The sequence below is a fragment of the Amborella trichopoda genome, chromosome 3 (assembly GCF_054954075.1).
Source record: "Amborella trichopoda isolate Santa Cruz 75 chromosome 3, AtrichopodaSantaCruz75HAP2 v2.0, whole genome shotgun sequence".
Lineage (NCBI taxonomy): Eukaryota > Viridiplantae > Streptophyta > Magnoliopsida > Amborellales > Amborellaceae > Amborella > Amborella trichopoda.
In genome coordinates this window covers 20,543,356-20,564,351 of record NC_142338.1, presented here as the reverse complement: position 1 = coordinate 20,564,351, position 20,996 = coordinate 20,543,356, and the positions used below count along the sequence as shown (strand labels likewise).

At 33.1% G+C, this 20,996-nt stretch overlaps 1 long non-coding RNA gene and 1 other non-coding gene across 16 annotated transcripts in view; both read right to left on the bottom strand.

Annotated features, from left to right (window-relative positions):
* The window catches only part of LOC105420735 (uncharacterized), a 154,462-nt gene that overhangs the window by 30,427 nt on the left and 103,039 nt on the right, over positions 1 to 20,996 (bottom strand). For 11 of the 15 annotated variants that reach the window (XR_016050934.1, XR_016050933.1, XR_016050935.1 and 8 more), the window contains 2 exons: positions 20,653 to 20,790; positions 2,589 to 2,679 (listed from right to left, as the gene is read on the bottom strand). This is a non-coding gene — a long non-coding RNA (uncharacterized LOC105420735). Of the gene's footprint in view, positions 1 to 2,588; positions 2,680 to 20,095; positions 20,791 to 20,996 lie in introns of those variants that run through there. The other 4 variants (XR_016050942.1, XR_016050925.1, XR_016050922.1 and 1 more) reach the window with 2 other exon arrangements.
* Positions 18,146 to 18,248, bottom strand: LOC148782802 (U6 spliceosomal RNA). Its single transcript, XR_016053147.1, has one exon. It is a non-coding gene; the product is annotated as a U6 spliceosomal RNA (small nuclear RNA).

Genomic DNA, 20,996 nt, shown 5'->3' with positions numbered 1-20,996 from the left:
TTTTACACTACATTCAAACAAACAAACCAAAACCCTCATATGTCAAAATGAAGAAATTCATGGCTCTATTGATTGCCCCTAGTAATTTTTTTTTTTTTTTTATTGTTTAAAGAACCCTCATATTCGATTTTTTCTCATTTAGATTGATTCAAGCATTTTCGATTTTTTCTCATTGTTTAAAAACCCTCATTTTCGATTGTCAAAATGAAGAAATCCAAACCCTCATAATTTTTTCTCATTTTCAATTGATTCAAGCATTTTCGATATTTTCTCATTGTCTAGAAACCCACATTTTCGATTGTCAAAAAGAAGAAAGCCAAACCCTCATAATTTTTTCTTATATGTCAGGTGATATTATTCATTCTAGCAAACCTAATTATCTCCTTTGAATGAATGGCAACCTGCAATTTAACAATCCAACTTTCCCTTAAAAAACTTTAACTAAAATAGGGTATGAAAAAACAAAAAAAATCACTTGGTTTATCAAATAATGATGGAATTGAAGAAATGTGCTGGAGATCCTCCCATTCAAGTCGAAGGTATAGAGAGAGAGAGAGAGAGAGAGAGAGAGAGAGAGAGGGGTTGAGAGAGAGAATACGAACAAAAATTGGGGGTTTTCGGGGTTTAAGGGACTCAGAGAGCAGTCCGAGGTTAGAATCCTCGGATCGCAATTTTGCAAAAAAATTTGAAGCAGTCCAAGGTCAGATTGCAATTTTGCAAAAAAAAATTAAAGAGGTATGAGGTTTAAGTTTTAACTTAACTCGCAATTCGAGGTTTCAGATCTCAGACCGTAGTGTTTTCATTAGTTGGAGCGGTTCGATATCACCATCCTCAGACCAACACAGCCCGAGCATTCTAACTTCGAATTTGAAATCATGGCATCACAGCCATCTAATTTGAAATAGACAAACATGGGACATGCCCCCCCTCGTATTCTCTCTCTTAAAACAAAACTTGCTTCTCACTTCAAGTAATATGAGAAGTCTCACCTCCAAATTTTCTAAAATTACTTAAGTGCCCTTCAAACCCAAATTATACTTTTAAGGCATTTATCACCATTGAATTTGAAATCATGGCATCACAACCATCTAATTTGAAATAGACAACACGGGGATGCCCCCCCTCTTATTCTCTTTCTTGAAACAAAACTTGGTTCTTACTTCAAGTAATATGAGAAGTCACTTTCAAGGGGGACATCCACTTATTACTTGTCATAAGGTGTCCCTCCTTATCCTTCTACCACCAATCATAAGGCAACACTCAATAAGTCTAGCCTGGTCCCTTGTGTAAGACAAATAAAAAATCCCACAATACTCCTATAGGGGACTCTCTCCAGTATGCTCTTTCTTCATCATCTTTGGGACACATCTTCAAGCGTAGTTTTATTATGTTATCAAGAGGTATGCTGAAAGGTTTGCAATCAATTATGTGAAATATCTCCAATACTTTCTTGAAATAGGTTGTTTGTGACAAATGAAGCAATTTAATTGATCTATTTCTGATGATTTTAATTCCTAGTATGTATGAGGCCTCCCCCATATCCTTCATATCGAATTTTTCTAACAATATAACCTTTGTTGTCTCTTTGATTAATCCTAGAGGGTTACTGGCAATTATAATATAATCTTTGTCTATTTGATTAGCCCTAGCGAGTTACTAACAATTAGAACGCCGTCCACATGCAATGATAAAAACACTATATCACTCCCACTGACCTTAACATACACACAGTAATCGTCCTCATTGGGCGTAAATCGTGGTTGGTCAAACCACCTTCTCTATGCTTGTTTCAAGCCATAGAGAGATTTAAAGAGCCTGTACACAGCATATTCTCTTCCTTTTAAATTTCAAATCCATTAGGCTGTCTCAATTAAACCTCATGCTCTAATTCTCCATTGAGGAATGTCGTTTTGACATCCATATGATGGAGCTCAAGATCTAAGTGGATTGTAATGGAGAGGATTATCCTAATGGACTAGTTTTGCAGCAGGTGGTGTCTTGGTAGTTTCTGCCTTCCATCTGGTTGCACCTTCTGGCTACTAGTCTAGCCGTATAATTTTCAATTTGTCCCTCAGAATTTAATTTCTTCTTGAGCACCCATTTCAATCTGATCGCCTTGCGATTTGGAGGAAGACAGGCTAGTTCCCATACTTTGTTTTCATTAATTGATTTCATTTCATTCTCCATGGCTTCCAGCCATTGCTTGTGCTTTGGATACCTTAGTAGCTGGCTCATCACTTTCCACTTCACTGACTCTTTCATAGACTTCTCCTAAATAAGTGAAGCACTTGGGTGGGCATAGAAATCAACCTTCTTATGAATAACCTTCCCTATCATGAAAATGTGCATCTAGACTCTCAATGATCGTCTCATTAGATAAGTCATAGAATCTATAGCCTTTACCGTGATTTGGGGACCCTATAAAAACACACTTAACAGCCTTTGGGTCCAGTTTTTTTGGGTTTTGGAAGGGAACTAGGACATGTGCTGAACAACCCCAAAATCTAATGGGACCGATATATATATATATATATATATATATATATATATATATATATATATTATTATTTTAGCTATCTCATACTTACATAATTGTGGTCATAAACGCATCACAAGCCATCCAGATGCGCACTTGCACATTAAATGCAACCCAATCATAAAAACGATCCTCTGGAAGATCTGAATACAATAAAATAACATTCATAGTGAATTTCATAAAAGAAGAAGATAGGATTGGAAATTAAATACCATTCGAATAATGAGACTAGCACAAATATCCATATATGTGTTTTCAAAACAGAAGAATGCAGACTTGCAAAGATGAAGGATATATAAAAAACGAGCCTCTTTAAGAGACCCAAATGAATTGAGAAAGAAACTAAGAGTTAATCAAAACAAACACAGCCCAAGAAATAACACCACGTCTGCAAAACTCTAATAAACATGAATATAACAACGAATAAACTAAGTTGCAAAATAAGACCCTAACACATCAAATACATTCTTTCTCATCTTTGGAAGCCAATCCAATCGAGATAGATAGATCCATGATGAACACCATAATCTCCCGCAACCTCCACTAACAAATTTAGAGCTTGTGGTATATTGGCTGGAGTTGGAATACATGCTACAACACAACCCTAGGAAGATTATATCTTGAGATATTCATTGTTTCTTTTATTATAAAAGTGGCATGAGAGGTGTGTGAGACCCAATTAGAATTAAGTACTCCATAATTTTTTACGTCAAATGGCCTTACAAATATAAAAAAGTATATTACAGCAGCTTACTTGAAAATTTTAAGAAGGGCATTTTTGTAATTTTAACTGACCTTTAAAGTCCGATCATCATTCAAAAAGTCAAAAGAATCTTTTTGAATTTGAAATTGAGTTTTGGAATGATTTTGAAAAGACCATAATACCCTTTTCAAAGTACATAAAATATTTATAGGAAAAGATCATTTTTTACTAAATTCTAAGTTCACCATTATTGTGCTGCATTCTAGAATAACCATATACATCTTCTAATAACGGAATATTTCTGTCTATAGAACAGAAATTCTATTCTACTAATGTGCTAAATTCTATTATACTAATATATATATATATATATATATATATATATATACACACACACACATTAAAATAGTAATAATTTAAAATAATAATAATTACTCATACTTATAACAATAATAATTGTAAAATAATAATTAATAATTATATAATAATCAGATTATAAATGATGTTATGTTATAAGTTATAAAATAATAGATAAATAAAAAAGAATTAAGGTGCATGATCCTAACGAATTACTTCTGAATAAATAAAAATTCATAAGTAGGAACTATAGCATTTCATGAATGTAGGACTATTTACATGGTTAAAACTAAAGTGAAGTCTAGGCACAATAAGGTACTCTTTCTACCACTGCATTAGTAGAGATGGTTTCAAAATGAAGAGTTGGTAATTTATCCAATATAGAACTCTCATATCGATAGAATAATTGTGACAATTCACTGTAAAAAAAAAAGCACTCCAACTTTTTATCCAATGTCGAATTGACAACCTATGCAGAATAAAAATTCTTTGGATTTAAAGATAATAAAAAAAAAGAAACGACTTTCCTGACAGTTACCAGGTAGGAAGAGCCCTCTAGGGATCTTGGTCTTTTATCAGTTTTGATATCGTAGAACGAAGAGAGGGTAGATACATGAGTGTCCATAAGTAATTGAGTGTGACAACCAAATGAATAGAAATATTCATGTTCGCTTTGGGAAGAGATCATAGAAGTTCTGGAATTGATATGGAGACAAGTTACTTTCACTAAGTGATTTATTAGATAATCGAAAATAGAGAATCTTTAGTCTGATTAGTGATTACGAACAACTATGTCGGAGCCATTGAGTAGCTTGCAAAAGGCCGGGGCTTGCTTACATAAAGTGGAAATTGAAGCCGATGAATTTTGAGTTAATGGTTACTTTGATATTAGAACAAGAAAAAAGGAATTTGATTAATGCTGCTTATGAAAATTTAGAACGATTAGAAAATTACAAAAATGAAAGCATTCATTTTGAACAACACAGAGTGATGAATCAGGTTTGACAACGAGTTTTCCAACAAGCCTTGCAAGGAGCTCTAGAAACTCTGAATAGTTATTTGAATAATGAGTTACAATTACACACCATCGGTGCTAATATTGGCATGCTCGTGACCATGAAAAATATAACTAATTACAGTTACCACTACCATAGGCATTTTTTTTTCTCTTTTTTTTTTTTCTTGTTTTTCTTCTGAAAAAGAATTAAGAGACAAGAAGTAAAATTTGACTTCATTGAAAAACCTTGGGTGCATGAAATAAATAATATTAAAAACTAGATCTCTACTAAAGAAAAATTTATTTTCTCTCTAAAAGAAGAAATCAAATATAAAACAATTGAATAGAAATTGTTATCTTCTAAAATCCAACATGAGATTAGTACTTTTAAAATAAGTCTTGAAAAGGAAATTTGTGCTGACATCCCTAATGCCTTTTGGGATAGAAAACAACAAATTGTAGAACTCCCGTATGAACCAAATTTTAACGAGCGAAAAATTCCAACTAAAGCAAGGCATATTCAAATGAATAGTAGGCTATTAAAAATCTGTAAGAAAGGAATACAAGATTTACTCAATAAAAAACTTATTCGAAAAAGCCCCTCACTATGGAGTTGCTCAACTTTCTATGTTGAGAAGGCTTCGGAAATTGAAAGAAGTGCCCCTCGGTTAGTTATCAATTATGAACCTTTGAATAAGGCATTAAGATGGATAAGATATCCAATCCCAAACAAACGGGAACTCGTGGATAGGATTGTCAATGCGCAGTATCTTCTCAAAATTTGATCTAAAATCTGGATATTTGCAGATCCAAATTGTTGAAAAAGATAGATACAAAACAATATTTAATGTCCCCTTTAGGCACTATGAATGGAATGTCACATCGTTCGGATTACGAAATTCACCATTCGAATTTCAAAATATTATGAAGATATTTTTAATCCTTTCACTAAATTTATGAGTCTACATTGATGATGTGTTGGAATCCATTGAGCAACATTGGAGGCATTTAAAGGTATTCCTAGAAACTATTAAAAATGCTAGCTTAGTGGCATTGGCAAAAAAGCTTAACCTTTTCCAAGCCAAGATAAGGTTTCTTGACAACAATATTTATCAGGGAAGAATTGTCCCTATTGATAGAGTAATTCAATTTGCGGATAAATTTCTTGATATCATAAAAGATAAGAACTCCAAAGATTCCTTGGATGTTAAAATTATATTTCTGATTTTTATAAAGACTTTGCCCTAGACGCAAAGTCTTTGTTCAAACAACTTAAAATAAACCCTCCGGATTGGACTAACAAGCATACCAACGCCGTTTAAAAAAAATTAAACTTAAAGCTAAGGAATTACCTTGTCTAGAACTATCTAATCATGTTCCATTGTATATATATATATATATATATATATATATATATATATATATGGGTGTGGTTTGTATAGAGCCTAGGCTCTAAACAATCAAATTAGAGCCTAACTTCAAATAGTGTGGAGAAATGTGGTTTCAATATTGAAAAACATTGTGATAGCCTTAAAATGTATTTTCATCTTTATTTATAAAGTTTAAAGCTTCAAAAATAATGTAGATTGATAGATATATGAAAACTTGAAAATTGACGGTCCAAAAATGCATTACTATTTTCAAAACTCGAAATCCATTTTTTTATCATTCATTGCATCTTGATGTCATGATGATCAATTTGAGGATATTTGGGCATCAAAACAACCTCTTCTAGTAAAATTTTTGAGGTAGGCTCTAATTTGATTGTTTAGAGCCTCAGCTCTATATAAATGTTTCCCACATATATATATATATATATATATATATATATATATATATATATATATATATATAGGAAGATACTACAAAACGGCTATAGGCAAAAATGAACAGTGATTTTGCCTACCCTCATCACCGTCTAAAGTTCATCGCACGGTCACGATTATCCGGTAGTGTTTTATTTTACATTTTCTTTTTACAAATCAAAATGATTTGAAATTTGGAATGTGTGATCATCAAAAATAGGCGAATCTACAAAAAATATCAAAAAAATATTTTACATTAAATAAATTGATCAAAATACCGTCGAAAAGCTTCAGGGGTATTTTGGTTAATATTGTTTTCACGATTTTCTTTTTTATATTTTTATTAGGTACTCCTCACTAAGATATGCACATGCTCCAAATTTCAGATCATTACAATTTGAAAAAAAATGAAAAATAAAACACTACTGGACAATCGTGACCGTACGATGAACTTTAGACAGTGATGAGGGTAGGCAAAATCACTGTTCATTTTCGCCTATAGGCATTGAACTGTTCATTTTCACCTACAAGCATTGGGAAGACTATCCCATATATATATATTGTACTCTAGTTTTTAGAGTTATCAATTCATTTCGAATACCTCATTTATTTCATTTTTTAGACCATGAATTATAGGTTCTTTTTGGTTTTAAGTTCTATTTTGAACTCTTTTCATAATATTACTAAAGCTGTAATCTTCATTAGTAGGAACAAGAGTCGATTTAGGAGCAAGAGAACTTGAAGGTTCTTTGGCCATGTTGATATACTGAATTAAGGCTTCTCTTTTAGCCTCCAGGTCACTTATTTTATCAATTACGTCAATTATGAGATTTTCTTTCTTTGTCAGAGTATTTAAGTTTAGGCCTTTCAAGAAATTACACTGACAATTAATATCTTCATAATCTATTTCAGAATTTGAATTGGAGAAAATCAATTCTTCATCATTTATCTCTCTGATGATCATTTCTTCATCAGAGTCAGAAGATTCTTCAGAATCATCTCTTTTAATTAAAAGGATATCAAATGATTGTTTTGTTATTTCAAGGTCTATTTCTAAAGCGTTTATTTTCTTTTTCATACGACATTTATTTTTATAGTGTCCTACTTTCCCACAGTTATAGCAAACTGGTATTTTCCTTTTGCCCTTTTGTTTAAAGGAGTGATCTTGTAAAAAAATTTTAAGAAAGGTATTTTTCTTTCCTTTTGAATATCTAGACTTTGTCTTTCTAGAATCTCTAGAGTCTCTAAAGTTTTGTTTGTGAGAGGGTTTGAAAGTAGGCATTGTGTTAAAGCTGAATTACTTATAAAAATCTCTCAATTACTTTTTCCCTGTCACTCTTTGTTTCTTCAATTGTCTTTTCAATTTTAAGTCTGTGCATAAAGCAAGACCTTCAACACAAATTGTTTCTGATAATTCTCCAAGAGTGTACAAAGAATAAGGGATAATTCACTCATGCTTATTTTTCAATCTTATTTTAACTTTTTCCCCAAACAAATGAGGAAGTCCAGCAATGAATTTTTCTTTCCAATGGTCAGCTTTATTATCTTCTCTAGATAGTAGTCTGGAATAAAATACATCGTTTTTATTGAAAAACTGCTTTTAAACTCAAATGTTCCTTTTTTATAAATATCATTTGTGGGGACCTTTGGGATATTCCAGTTTTGCAATTGTTTCTCAAGATTATCTATTATTATTTCTTCTCTGTTATTTACTCGTAGAGTATTATGACTAGAACTACTAGAAGCCGTTCTATTCAATAGAGTTCTAAACAAATTTGCCATTTTATCATCTTAGTCTTCTTTTCCTGAGTCAACCGGAAACAGTCCCTGTACCTTACGGCCTTTCTGGCTCATGGTGGTCTTTAGGTTACAACGACTTTAGGTATGTTAACATGATAAAATGTACAAATTGGTTCAGTTTTCTACTGAATAAACTAGCTCTGATACCATAATAGCAGAAAAGGAATAAATAAAATTCATAAAGAAGAAAGAGTAACATTCATACATAATAACAATGATTTATAAAAATAGAAACAGAAGTACAAGATTTACAGAAGCAAAACAGAGATAGGCACTTACATGAAAGCTCAAAGCAGATGTGAGAGGCAGAAAACAGACTTGAAGTACTCACAGTAATCACTCAAACTTACAACAATAACTCAGAAAGCACTTACTTACAAAGTATTAAAATCCTAGCTATGATATTATGAAAGAAATCCCAAGGTGCTTACTTCTAAGGCCTGGTCGTCCTTTTATAAAAGAGGGGAGGGCAGACTCCAAACGTTCTTAAGTTCACACCGACAATGTAAGATGCCTTTTCTTTCATGTCAAGATCTAGAGAATCATTCTTATAATTGTCCCACCATTTAATTGAAATTTGTCTTTATAGTTCTGGAATATAATCCCACCGGTCTAAATCATCATCAGAAATTTGGTAGGACCATTTTAAAATCCAGGGAATCTGATATAGAGCCATGAAATATATGTGATAGTCTCGTTTTAGACTAGCTTTATTATATTCAGAGAATTTTCTCTGTGATATTTGAAATTTTTCTAGAAGTATTTGGCTTAATGATCCTCATAACAGGAACCAACTTTTAAACTAGTTTAGAAATTCTATTAGCTTGGTTCTTTTAAACTGCACATACCAGTTGTGCGTATTTTTTGCATTCGGTAGGCAAAGATTTTGTCCCATGCCTTAATATATTCAAAATAATGATAGGATTTGATTTTAAATCCTTTGGTAATTAATGCCCTTGGTTTTAAGGGATTCAGGCCCCAGTCATTATAAGAGATAATTTTATATATTTGAAATTTTGAATATGCTATTTCCAAGTCATTGTTTCTATAGTGGTGTACTGGTTTCCATTAAAATAGCTTCATACCATTCTCTACATCTTTCTCTCATATTAGGATGTAGATAATGGCACAGCTATGTAGCGGCTAATTCAGTAGGGTCTTTTTCCCTGTGTTCATTATCTACTATGGTCAGCGGGATATAAGCTGTATCAAGAAACGAAGTTCTATCAAGATTTGGACTATTAGAGCTCAAAGGGGACTATTGAAGAGATATTTGAATCTCTCGAGCTTGCTTCTTATTAAAACATTTGGATTTGATAAGGACGCCAGGGATTTTCCTGGGCTAGAACTATTTGTAGCCAGGTGTTTTCCTGAGTTATTATATAAAGTCAGGCCTTTTCCTAAGCTAGGGACTATATCCATCAGCTGTATTCTAGGTTGTTGGATTTATAATGATCAGCGGGATATAAGCTGTATCAAGAAACGAAATTCTATCAGGATTTGGACTATTAGAGCTCAAAGGGGACTGTTGAGCATATATTTGAATCTCTTGAGCTTGCTTTCTTATTAAAGCATTTGGATTTGATGAGGATGCCAGGGATTTTACTGGGCTAGAACTATTTGTAGCCAGGTGTTTTCCTGAGCTATTATATAAAGTCAGGCATTTTCTTGAGCTAGGGTCTATATCCATCGGCTGTATTCTCGGCTATTGGCTTCTCCTTCCCTCCCTGCAAAATTCTCTAGTCAAAAAGTCAAGAAGATGATTATTTTTCCCTTGAATATGTTCAATATCAAAATCAAAAGCGGAAAGAATACCTTGCCATCGAGTGAAAATCTGCTTGGCAACGAGATTTTTGACATCTTTTTCTAAAATGTCTTTGGCTGATTTGCAATATTTTGCTAAGCAGGTCACTTTGAAATTTCGTGACACAATGTATTATTGCTAAGACCTCCTTTTTAATAGTAGAATACTTTTGTTGTGCCGGATTCCAGGCTTTAGAGGTAAAGTGTATAAGTTGTTCCTCATCTAGGATTTTTTGTTTAAGGATACCTCCTAATCCTATTTCGAAAGCATCGGTTTCTATAATTTTAAAAGCTGTCGAATTGGATCGAGCTAAACAAAGTAATTCTTTGGCCTTTTGTTTTAATTTTCTCATCTGGAGAATTATCTTTTAGTCTTTGGAATAAAGGTTTAGCATCTTAAGATAAATCTTTATAAAAATTTGAAATATAATTTAGATATCCTAAAAATCTTTGTAATTCTTTTTTATCTTTTATGATTTCGGGGAATCTGAAAGCAAAATCAATTGCTCTATCAATAGGAATTATCCTTCCTTGAAAGATATTATGCCCAAATAACCTAATTGTTGTTTTAAAAAGGTTTATTTTCCTAGCAGAAACAACTAGTCCGACATTTTTTATAGCTTTAAAAAATATTTTTAAATGTCTCCAATGTTGGTCAACATTATCATAAGATACGAGGACATCATCAATATAGAAAACAATGAACTTAGTATATGGATTAAAAATATCATTCATAATATTTTGAAATTCTGAAGGGGCATTTTTTAACCTAAAAGGCATTACATTCCATTCAAAATGCCCGAAAGGAACATTAAATGCTATTTTATATTTATCTTTTTCGAAAATTTGAATTTGCCAATATCCTGATTATAAATCAAACTTTGAAAAAATACAGGCATTGACTAATCTATCAAGGAGATCCCTTTTATTTGGAATAGGGTAGCAAATCCATCTCAAAACCTTATTCAAGTGTTTATAATTTATAATAAGGCGTGGGGCTCCCCTTTCAATCTCCGAAGCTTTTTCTACATAAAAAGCTCCACAGCTCCAGGGTGAAGAACTTTTCTTAATTAGTTTTTTGTCAAGAAGTTATTGTATTTCGATTTTACAAATTTCTAGGAGTCTGCTATTCATTTGTATTGGTCTGGCTTTAGTTGGAATTTTCTGTTCGTTAAAGCCTGGTTCATAAGGAAGTTTCACAATGTGTTGCTTTCTATTCCAAAAAGTGTTAGGGATTTCTGCACAAACTTCTTTTTCAAGTATCGTTTTGAAGTTATTAATTTTATTTTGTATTTGTGGAGATGTTAATTTTTCATCAATAGTCTTATACTTAACCTCTTCTTTAAAATGAAAGAGAAATCTTCTTTCGTAGAAATCTTATTTTTGATGCTATTTATTTCATGAATTATTGGTTTATCAATGAAGTCAAATTTTACTTCATATCCTTCAATATCAGCTTTTATCCCAGTATTATCAATTCTAATGGGGTAAAGCATGTTTAAGAAGGGAGTTCGAAGTATCACAGGTTGGCTTAATCCTTTAACCATTATAAAAGGAAATTTAAAGCATGCGCCATTATTGCAAACTGTTGCATCAGATAGTTTATATTATCATTTTACTACCATCAGCAATGTTCAAAACCTGTGTTGTTTTGCTAAAATATTTGGTTGGAACTAGTCCTCCATTTATACAGTTTAGATCGGCTCTAGAATCGATAATAGCAGTAGTTTGAAAAGTAAACACTTTTTGGACCACTATTTTTATGATGGTAAACCATCTTTGGGTTATTACTTTATTCAGGAGGTTGACATATTTATAATCTTGTATTTTTCTTAACATATTACAGTTATTGGAAGTTTGTGGATCGTCTATCACTTTTGGGAGTATATCTTCCATTTCGGGTGGTAACAGATTTAGATTATAATCATGCATCAGATTATTAAATTCTTCTTCAGATTATGAAAGTGGAAATGAGGAAAAAAGTCCAAAAGACTTTAATACACTAGTGGATGGTTCTGTAAAGTTCGGTGGTAGAAATGAGCTATATGCAGACTATGAAAGTTAGGCAAAAACCTTAGTCGAGTACGAGTTAATTGATTTGGGTTCGTCAAGGGTTGGTTCTCATGGTCAAACGATAAAAGGGATAGTAGACACATCCGTTAACGTTTAGACTGTGCTCTTGTGGACCTACAGTGGTGAACGCATTCCATGTATCAATGGTGGAACTTCTCCCTTGGGATACTTTTGAGGACTATCCATTAATGGTTCAACCTTCATCTTTAGCTCCTTCAGGTCCCAAACTCTTCAGATATATGGGGCATGGCATATGTTTCCAAACTTCATTGACACAATTAAAGACCCATGGACAGGAAGGATCGGTGTAACGCCATGTATAGATTTGTGGAAAAGTTGACATTCGGGTTGATCTTGACAGGTGGAATAAATCAACTTTCAGGCATTTCAGTGAAAAAAATCAAAAGTACATGAGCAAGGGTTTGAAAATGGCATGATCTAATCCATTTGGACCCTTCGAATAATTTACTTTTGCAAGAAGAGAGGGTTGTCGTGCACGAAAGCCCTAAACCAAATGTATTGAGTTTTGACAAATAAAGTATGATAAATAAAATATGAAACACATAGGACAAGAACACAAAGATTTACTTGGTTCACTCAAGAGGGCTGCATCCACGGGTGCATAAAACTGAAATCCACTATACCATTGAAAGTTACATTAAAGATTTTGGAATATAGAGTTACATCTAAATTCCTTGAGAAAAAATCGAATCGAACAAACCCGTTTTAAACCACTCTCCCTTCCTACTCTTTACTTCTGACAATCATTACTAATAACACCAGATAGAGATGCAATAGGAATGATAAACTGACTTCTCTTTAACTAAAAGGGAAAACAACCTAAAATCTCTATGAGAACCGCTTCTCTATAAGAAATAAGCATCTCAATCTTCACGAGCCTACAAAAAGACATCATCACAATGCTTCTCTCCATAGGAAGCTTTCTTATCTAAGAGGAAACCTTGTATCTTATGCACACGAGGCCCTGCCCCCCTCACTCTTAAGAGGAACCTTTATTCGTACATGGTGATCCAAATAAGACACACAAATTCTCTGCACATTCATTATATATATATATATATAGTCTTCCCAACACCTATAGGTGAAAATGAATAGTGATTTCGCCTACCCTCATCACCACTCAAATTTCATCGCGCGGTCACGATTGCTAGGTAGTATTTTATTTTTCATTTTTTTTCTACAAATTGGAATGACTTAAAATATGAAGAGTATGTACATCTTACTGAGGCGCATCTAATAAAAATATTAAAAAAATTATCCGTAAAACTAATTGATTAAAATATTGTCGAAACTTTTTAGGGGTATTTTGGTCATTTGTTTCATATAAAATATATTTTTATATATTTTTTGAAGATTCCCCTATTTTTGATGAATACACAATCCAAATTTTAGGTCATTTTGATTTGTAAAAATAAAACACTACCGGATAATTGTGATCATGCAATGAACTTTGGACGGTGATGGGAGTAGGCGAAGTCACTGTTCATTTTTTCCTATAGGCGTTGCATAGTATTTTCCATATATATATATATATATATATATATATATATATATATATATATATATATATATATATATATATATATATATATATATATATATATATATATATATATATATATATATATTAAGTTCATATTAATAGGAAACTTTCTATAGATATTACATATATCTCAAAAGACTAAGAGATATATCCAATATTTCTAATCCTTTTTGGATTTCTATTTCATTTATTAAACTTATCAAATATCAATATCAATGTCACATAATATATAAATATCTCAATTCCACATAATATGGGATTTCCTTATGTGGGTGATTTTGGATAGTACCAAATCCAACAATCTCCACCTTGATATCAAAATCTCCTGCTCACCATGCCAACATCTATTGGATAGCTTCATAAATTCTTTATCTTTTGCCAAATAAATTTCTACATCATTCTTGTTGAAAAATAGTGATTGCCATCAAATTTCTCCACCTAGAACCTTGCATTCGAAACCTTTACTGCTATACCGAAAACCCCAAACTAAGCTCTAATACCACTTGTTGTGGTGCGTAGAATTCTTACATCATTCTTGCTGAAAAATAGTGATTGCCATCAAATTTCTCTACCTCGAACTTTGCATTTGAAACCTTTACTGTCATACCGAAAACCTCAAACCAGGCTCAGATTTTGGAACATAAAGTTACCTTGATAACCCCGACAAAAAATTGAGTCGAGCAAACCCCTTTTAAACCACTCTTCCTTCATTCTCTTTACTTCTGGCAACTATTACTGACAACACTAGATAGAGACGTGAGAGCAGCGAGAAACTGACTTTCTCTCTAATTAGAAAGGGAAACAACCTAAAATCTCTATGGAAACCGCTTATCTATAAGAAACAAGTATCTCAATCTTCAGGAGTCTACAAGAGGCAATATCATAATGTTTCTCTCCATAAGAAGCTCTCTTCCCACTTAGAGAAAACCTTCATGAACACCATTATCATACGGTGATCCAAATAGGGCACACAAATTCTCTGCACTTTCATCATATATATATATATATATATATATATATATATATATATATATATATATATATATATATATATATATATATATATATATATATATATATATATATATATATATATATATATATATATAAGTCCATACTAAATAGGAAACTTCCTATAGATCTTACATATATCTCAAAAGACCTAGAGATATATCCAATAGTTCTAATCCTTTTTGGATTTCTATTTTATTTAGAAAATTTATCAAATATCAATATCAATATCACATAATAAGGAAATATCTCAATCCTGCATAACATGGGATTTCTTTATGTTGGTGATTTTGGATAGCACCAAATCCAACAATTTCCACCTTAATATCAAAATCACCTGCTCATCATGTCAACATCCATTGAACAACTTCATAAATTCTTTATTTTTTTCCAAATAAATTTCTACATCATTTTTGCTGAAAAATAATACTTGCCATCAAATTTCTCTACTTTGAACCTTGCATTCGAAATCTTTGGTGCCATACTGAAAACCCTAAACCAGGCTCTGATACCACTTGTTGTGCGTGGAAGCTCTAAACCCAATGGGTTGATTTTTGGCAAATAAAGTATGAGAAATAAAACATTAAACACATATGACAAAAACACAAATATTTACGTGGTTTACCCAGGAGGGCTACATCCACAGGCATGACAAACTAAAATCTACGATACCAATGAAAGCTACATCAAAGGTTTTGGAATATAGAGTTACCTCTATAACCTTCGACAAAAAATTGAGTTGAGCAAACCCCTTTTAAACCACTCTTCTTTCCTTATTTTTACTTTTGGCAACCATTACTGACAACACCAGATTGAGAAGTGAGAGCAACGAGAAACTGACTATCTCTAACTAAAATGGGAAATAACCCAAAATCTCAATAGAAACCGCTTCTCTACAATAAACAAGTATATCAATCTTCAGGAGTCTACAAGAGGCATCATCACAATGTTTCTTTCCATAGGAAGCTCTTTTCTTTCAAAAAAGAAACATTGCATCTTATGTACATGAGGCATTTCTCCTCTCTCTCTAGAGGAACCACCATTCTCATATGATGACCCAAATAGGATACAAAAATTCTCACACACATAAATATAAGTTTAGATTTCCATACTAAATTGGAAACTTCCTATAGATCTTACATATATATCGAAAGACCAAGCGATATATATAAGGAAATATCTCAATTCTACGTAATATAGGATTTCCTTATGTGGATGGTTTTGGATAGCACCAAATCCAACAAGGGCTTGCACTTCAAACTTGTAACAACTTCTGCTACGAGAGGAGAGAAAATCAAGGGAAACCTGGCTGAAGGATGTGGATGCTAACACTATGTTTCTTCATCCATCCACAATTATAGGGCAGAGAAATGATAGGATCACATACCTAAAAGATTCCTTGGTTAGCCAAATAACTGTTGCTAATATCCTAGAGATGCATATCATTTCCATTTTTGAGAAGCTCTTAGCACCATAAGACTATGACTTGAGAGATTTTGGTCAATTTGGCACATGACAATCTCATGGAGACCAATGTAACAAATCTACAAAAGGAAGAACTCTGGAAAGATGTCATGCTCGAGGAAATAAAAAATGCATTTGGGAAGTGAAAAGCAACCTTCCGGTCCTTGGCATGGAATTTTACAAGTTCAACTAGGATGTCATTTAGAAAGGATGTTTTCTTTGTGTTGAATGATTGTCTCAAGAGGGTAAAATTCTTAAAAAAGATTAATTCTACTTTCATATATTTGATACTAAAAACAAAATCTCCAAGCCACATGAAGGATTTCAGTCGCAATGGACCATGTTGCATTTGTTGCAAACAGGTTCTATAGGATAATAAGCAAATTTGTTGCAAACAGGCTGAGAAGGGTCTTAACTGACTTAATCCACCGGTGCCAATTTGCTTTCTTTAAAGGAAGACTCATCACGGACAACCTACTCATGGCTAAAGGACTCATATCTATGTGCTATAATACAATGACGAGACGAAAAATGTGCTTACAACTTGACTTAATTAGTGCTTACAAATGGGTCTCTTAGGATATTAAAAGGCTTGTTGCATTGTGATTCCCTTCAATTTACATAAATTGGTTTCACATTATATCACTACCCCTTGCTTCTCTATCTTATACAATGGCATACCTAAAGGTTATTTCAAGGTTAAGAGGGGTCCTTGACACGGTGACCTTCTATCCATGTATCTCTTCCTGTTGGTGATGGATTTTTTAGGCTTCCAAATTGATATGGCGGTATTCAATAACTCCTCCCTAAGGCAATCCCCTTAGGATGTGATTATGTACTTACTCACCTGATATATACCCGATGATGTGCTAATCTTATGCGAGGCCCCTATCTAAGTAGTGAAGACTATTAATGAACTCATGGGCACTTTCTACAATGTTAAGGCAATATTCACAAACTCAGCCAGCCCAACTCGAAATCGGTCGGTCAAATTGGAACCGGGCACTGGCCGATTCGGTTTTAGGGCTCTAGTTGGGTATTTTTAAAAGAACTCTAATATATATATATATATATATATATATATATATATATATATATATATATATATATAGGTGTGGTTTGTATAGAGCCGAGGCTCTAGACAATCAAGATAAAACCCTCCTTCAAATAGTGTCGAGAAATATGGTTTCACTATAGAAAATCTTTGTGATAGCTTTAAACTATATTTTTATCTCTAATTATAAAATTTAAAGCTTAAAAAATTATGTAAGATCTATGAAAACTTGAAAATATTAAAAATTGATGGTCTTAAATGCATTACAAGATGCATTATTTACAAAACTTGAAATACATTTTTTTTCTCATGTCCATGCTTCTTGATGTCGAAATGATCAATTGAGGGTATTTGGGCATCAAAATGACTTCCTCTAGTGAAATTTTTGAGGTGGGCTCTAATTTGATTGTTTAGAATCTCGGTTCTATAAAAAACTGCTTCATATATATATATATATATATATATATATATATATATATATATATATATATATATATATATATATATATATATATATATATATCAGTGGTATCCTTGATGCCTGAATCTTTTGGGCTAAGGCTGCTGCCCCAAGGTCCTCTCTCATTGTGTAATTCTCAAAGTATTTTGTCAACTTCCGGATGATTTATATACATCTCAAGAGGACCCCATCAAAAGATTTCTTATATACTTGGTCCCTATCTCTGACAGGCTTGGTCTCCCCGTCCATCAGGTTCGCCACTTGTGAGGAGAGAAAGAGCTCAATCCCAGGAGGCCAGTTGAGGAGCAAACTCCTGAAAATCCTGGAGACAGGGAATGAGCTACCATAACAAAGGGACCTACCTAAGGGGCTCTACCTTCATTGTGGTCGTGTCCAAATGAGGCCATTTGACGTGCATTATTGTTTTTTTTTTCCAACAAAGTTACATAGGAATGGAACTTGAAAAATTGTGCTATGAAAACCCGACCTCTACCGTTTTGACCCAAACCCGATGCCTTACAAATTTGGACTATTTCTCGATTTGTGCATTTCATCCTCGCGCAAGAGCTATGCTAATATTCTCTGTATCGTTCCAATTTTATCGGATGTCTCCGAAAAGACATTTGATGAACATTATTCAAGTCATTTACGAATAAAAATAACCTGAAATGATCTTATACTACAATATGTAGCGTACAAGCATTCCAGTTTGCAGTCTACATAGGTTTGTGACGGCAGCAAGCTAGTGGAAGTCTTTCATTTAGTAATTAGCATTATTCATAATGTAATCAAATTGCAATATTTCAATTCTTATACATGCCTAATAAAGATGTTGGATGATGTTTTTGGAGATGCATTTGAGTGGTTGGTGAAATTTGATGTATCACAAGTTAGTCCTAGCACGAAGGTTGACATTACCTTAAATGTTTGTATGCTGTTGTGGTTTTGAATTTTGAATTTTGAATTTTTGGTTTGTATTTTTGCCTAAGCCTTTTTGTAATTCTGCTTAAGCTTTATCTACTAGTCTCTCTAAATGCCGTGAGACCAACTGGATCTGAGCACAAACTCTGACATTCATTTTCCGAGTTCTAATAAGTTTTCATATTAATTGTGATTTTTGAATTGTATATTTGTAATGGGAGTTGGTGTAATAAGGGTGAAGACATTGAGATTTCTTTAACCCATCCCAAGCTTAAGTAAAAGAAGTAGGATGTGTTAAATAGACAGTCAACATAAAACTTTGTTATATCTTATCATGAATCACTTCAGGTGTGCCTGATGCATAATGGCTTTATACTAACTCCCAACGTACCATTAACCATCAAAGCCAAGGTAGCTATGGTGTCGGCAAATCTATTGCTTAACCTTGCAACATGTTGGAAAGTTACATATTCAAAGTATTTTGCCAATTTCTCCACTCTTTCTCGAAAAGATATCAATTTTTATTCTCTTACTTTCCATGTTCTTTGAGCTTGGCTTATTTATTACTTGAAGAGAGTTCCCAATAACCCACAATATTTAGAATCGAAGTTCAGCGGCATTCTCAAGTCTAGTTATTAAGGCCTCGTACTTGGCGATGTCAAAGCAATGGAGGTAGGGCTGCCAAAGGTTGACACGACACGATGTTAATCCCATAGGCCCAACACGACTGGGCCCGAAATATATTTTCTGGGCCGAGCCAGACAGCCTACCCAAAAATCTTCAAAGAAGCTCAGCCTGGCCCATTTGGCTTTTTACTTTTCATTTCATTTTTTTCTTTTTTCAAAGAAGATCTCTCTATCTCTCGACAAAATACAACGTACAATAATAAGAAAAACTGCAAAGGAGATTTCTCTCTCTCTATAATGTACATTAATAATAGGGATTGTATACAATGAAACCATTTATCTTTCATACAAGGCAGTCAGAATTACTTACAACTATCTGATGTGAAATTTGATAGCTTGGATGTGTCACAAAGTTCGAGAAAGTTTCTTTTGAAGTTTGAGCTTGGTCAGTGGAATAATTGCAGCCAACCAATTTCACATCCAATAGTCAAGATTAATGTGACCACCTTTTACCAAAGGTAAATGGTCTCATCCTATACTTTGTCTTAATAATAATAAAAAACATAAACAAAAACACACACCCACTCTCTTTCTCTATAACGTACTATAACAAAAAAAAACACAAATGTAAACTCTCTCTAGTCGACATGAGCAAATGGCTATACAAAGACCCATTTAAAAGTAAAAGCAAGCAAGAAAAAATAAAAATTCTTTCTTTTTCTCTCCCAGTATAGAAATGCGCTCTCTCTCCAATGTACAATATTAACAAGAAATAACACAAACGAAAACACACACTCCCTCTCTATAATGTACAATATAACAAGAAAACACACAAATGTCAAAACTCTCTCCCTCATCGACATGAACAAAATGACCCAATTTAAAAGTAAAAGCAAGCAATGAACACAACACACGTTCACATAACAAACTGCCTTCCACTATATTAAGAAACAAAGACTACAACATAATAAAACCCTGAGCCATGGCACAAAGAGCAAGAAGTAAAGAAGTTCTGCATCATAAGCTTATGTAAAATCAACAATGGTTGTTTCAACTGTAACCCAAGGTGTGTGCAATTGTTAAGGCAGATGTTTGCTATATAAACAGAACCACCTGAAGATCTTGTGAGAAAGCTAGTCATGAATGAATTGCAAAGAGTTGGTGTGTCCCTACCAAGCCTTCAAAAGGGCTTGGAGGTGAGAAAATAGTAACACTGAAGCCTCCATCTTCATCATCTTTTTGTGTAGTCTTAAGCTTAATCTGATCTATAAGAGAAGGCCACAACTGTGTGGTGCAGAGATCAACAAAAAATAATCCAGCTACCCAAACAGATGATAGGCCAACTTGAAATGTTTTTGCAAATAGAGAAAAGCAAAGATGGAAAGGACAAAAAGTCCATATCAATTAAAAGATCAAGCAATTGGAGGATTTCTTCAAAAAGAAAAAAAAAAAGGATCCCAACATAATCTAACTCTTACTAGATTATTGTAGAATTCTACATTCCTTCCATCACCATGCCAAAATCGGCAATTAATAATGACTTGAAGGACTTTCTCCATTGACCACTCACTGTCCATATTTTATGCATCCACGCTGCTGTTAAAGAGATCTAGTACCTGCAATAGACAGATTGACTTACTGATTTAGTCCATTCCTTATAAGTATTATGACCATCAGAGAACCAATGGATGTATGATGCTAAACATCTAGTATCTGCGATAGAGATAAATGTCTTATTGATTTAGTATATTCCTTATTAAGTATTACGACCATCACATAACCAAAGGATGTGTGATGTAGAAGACATTATTGTACAATGGAA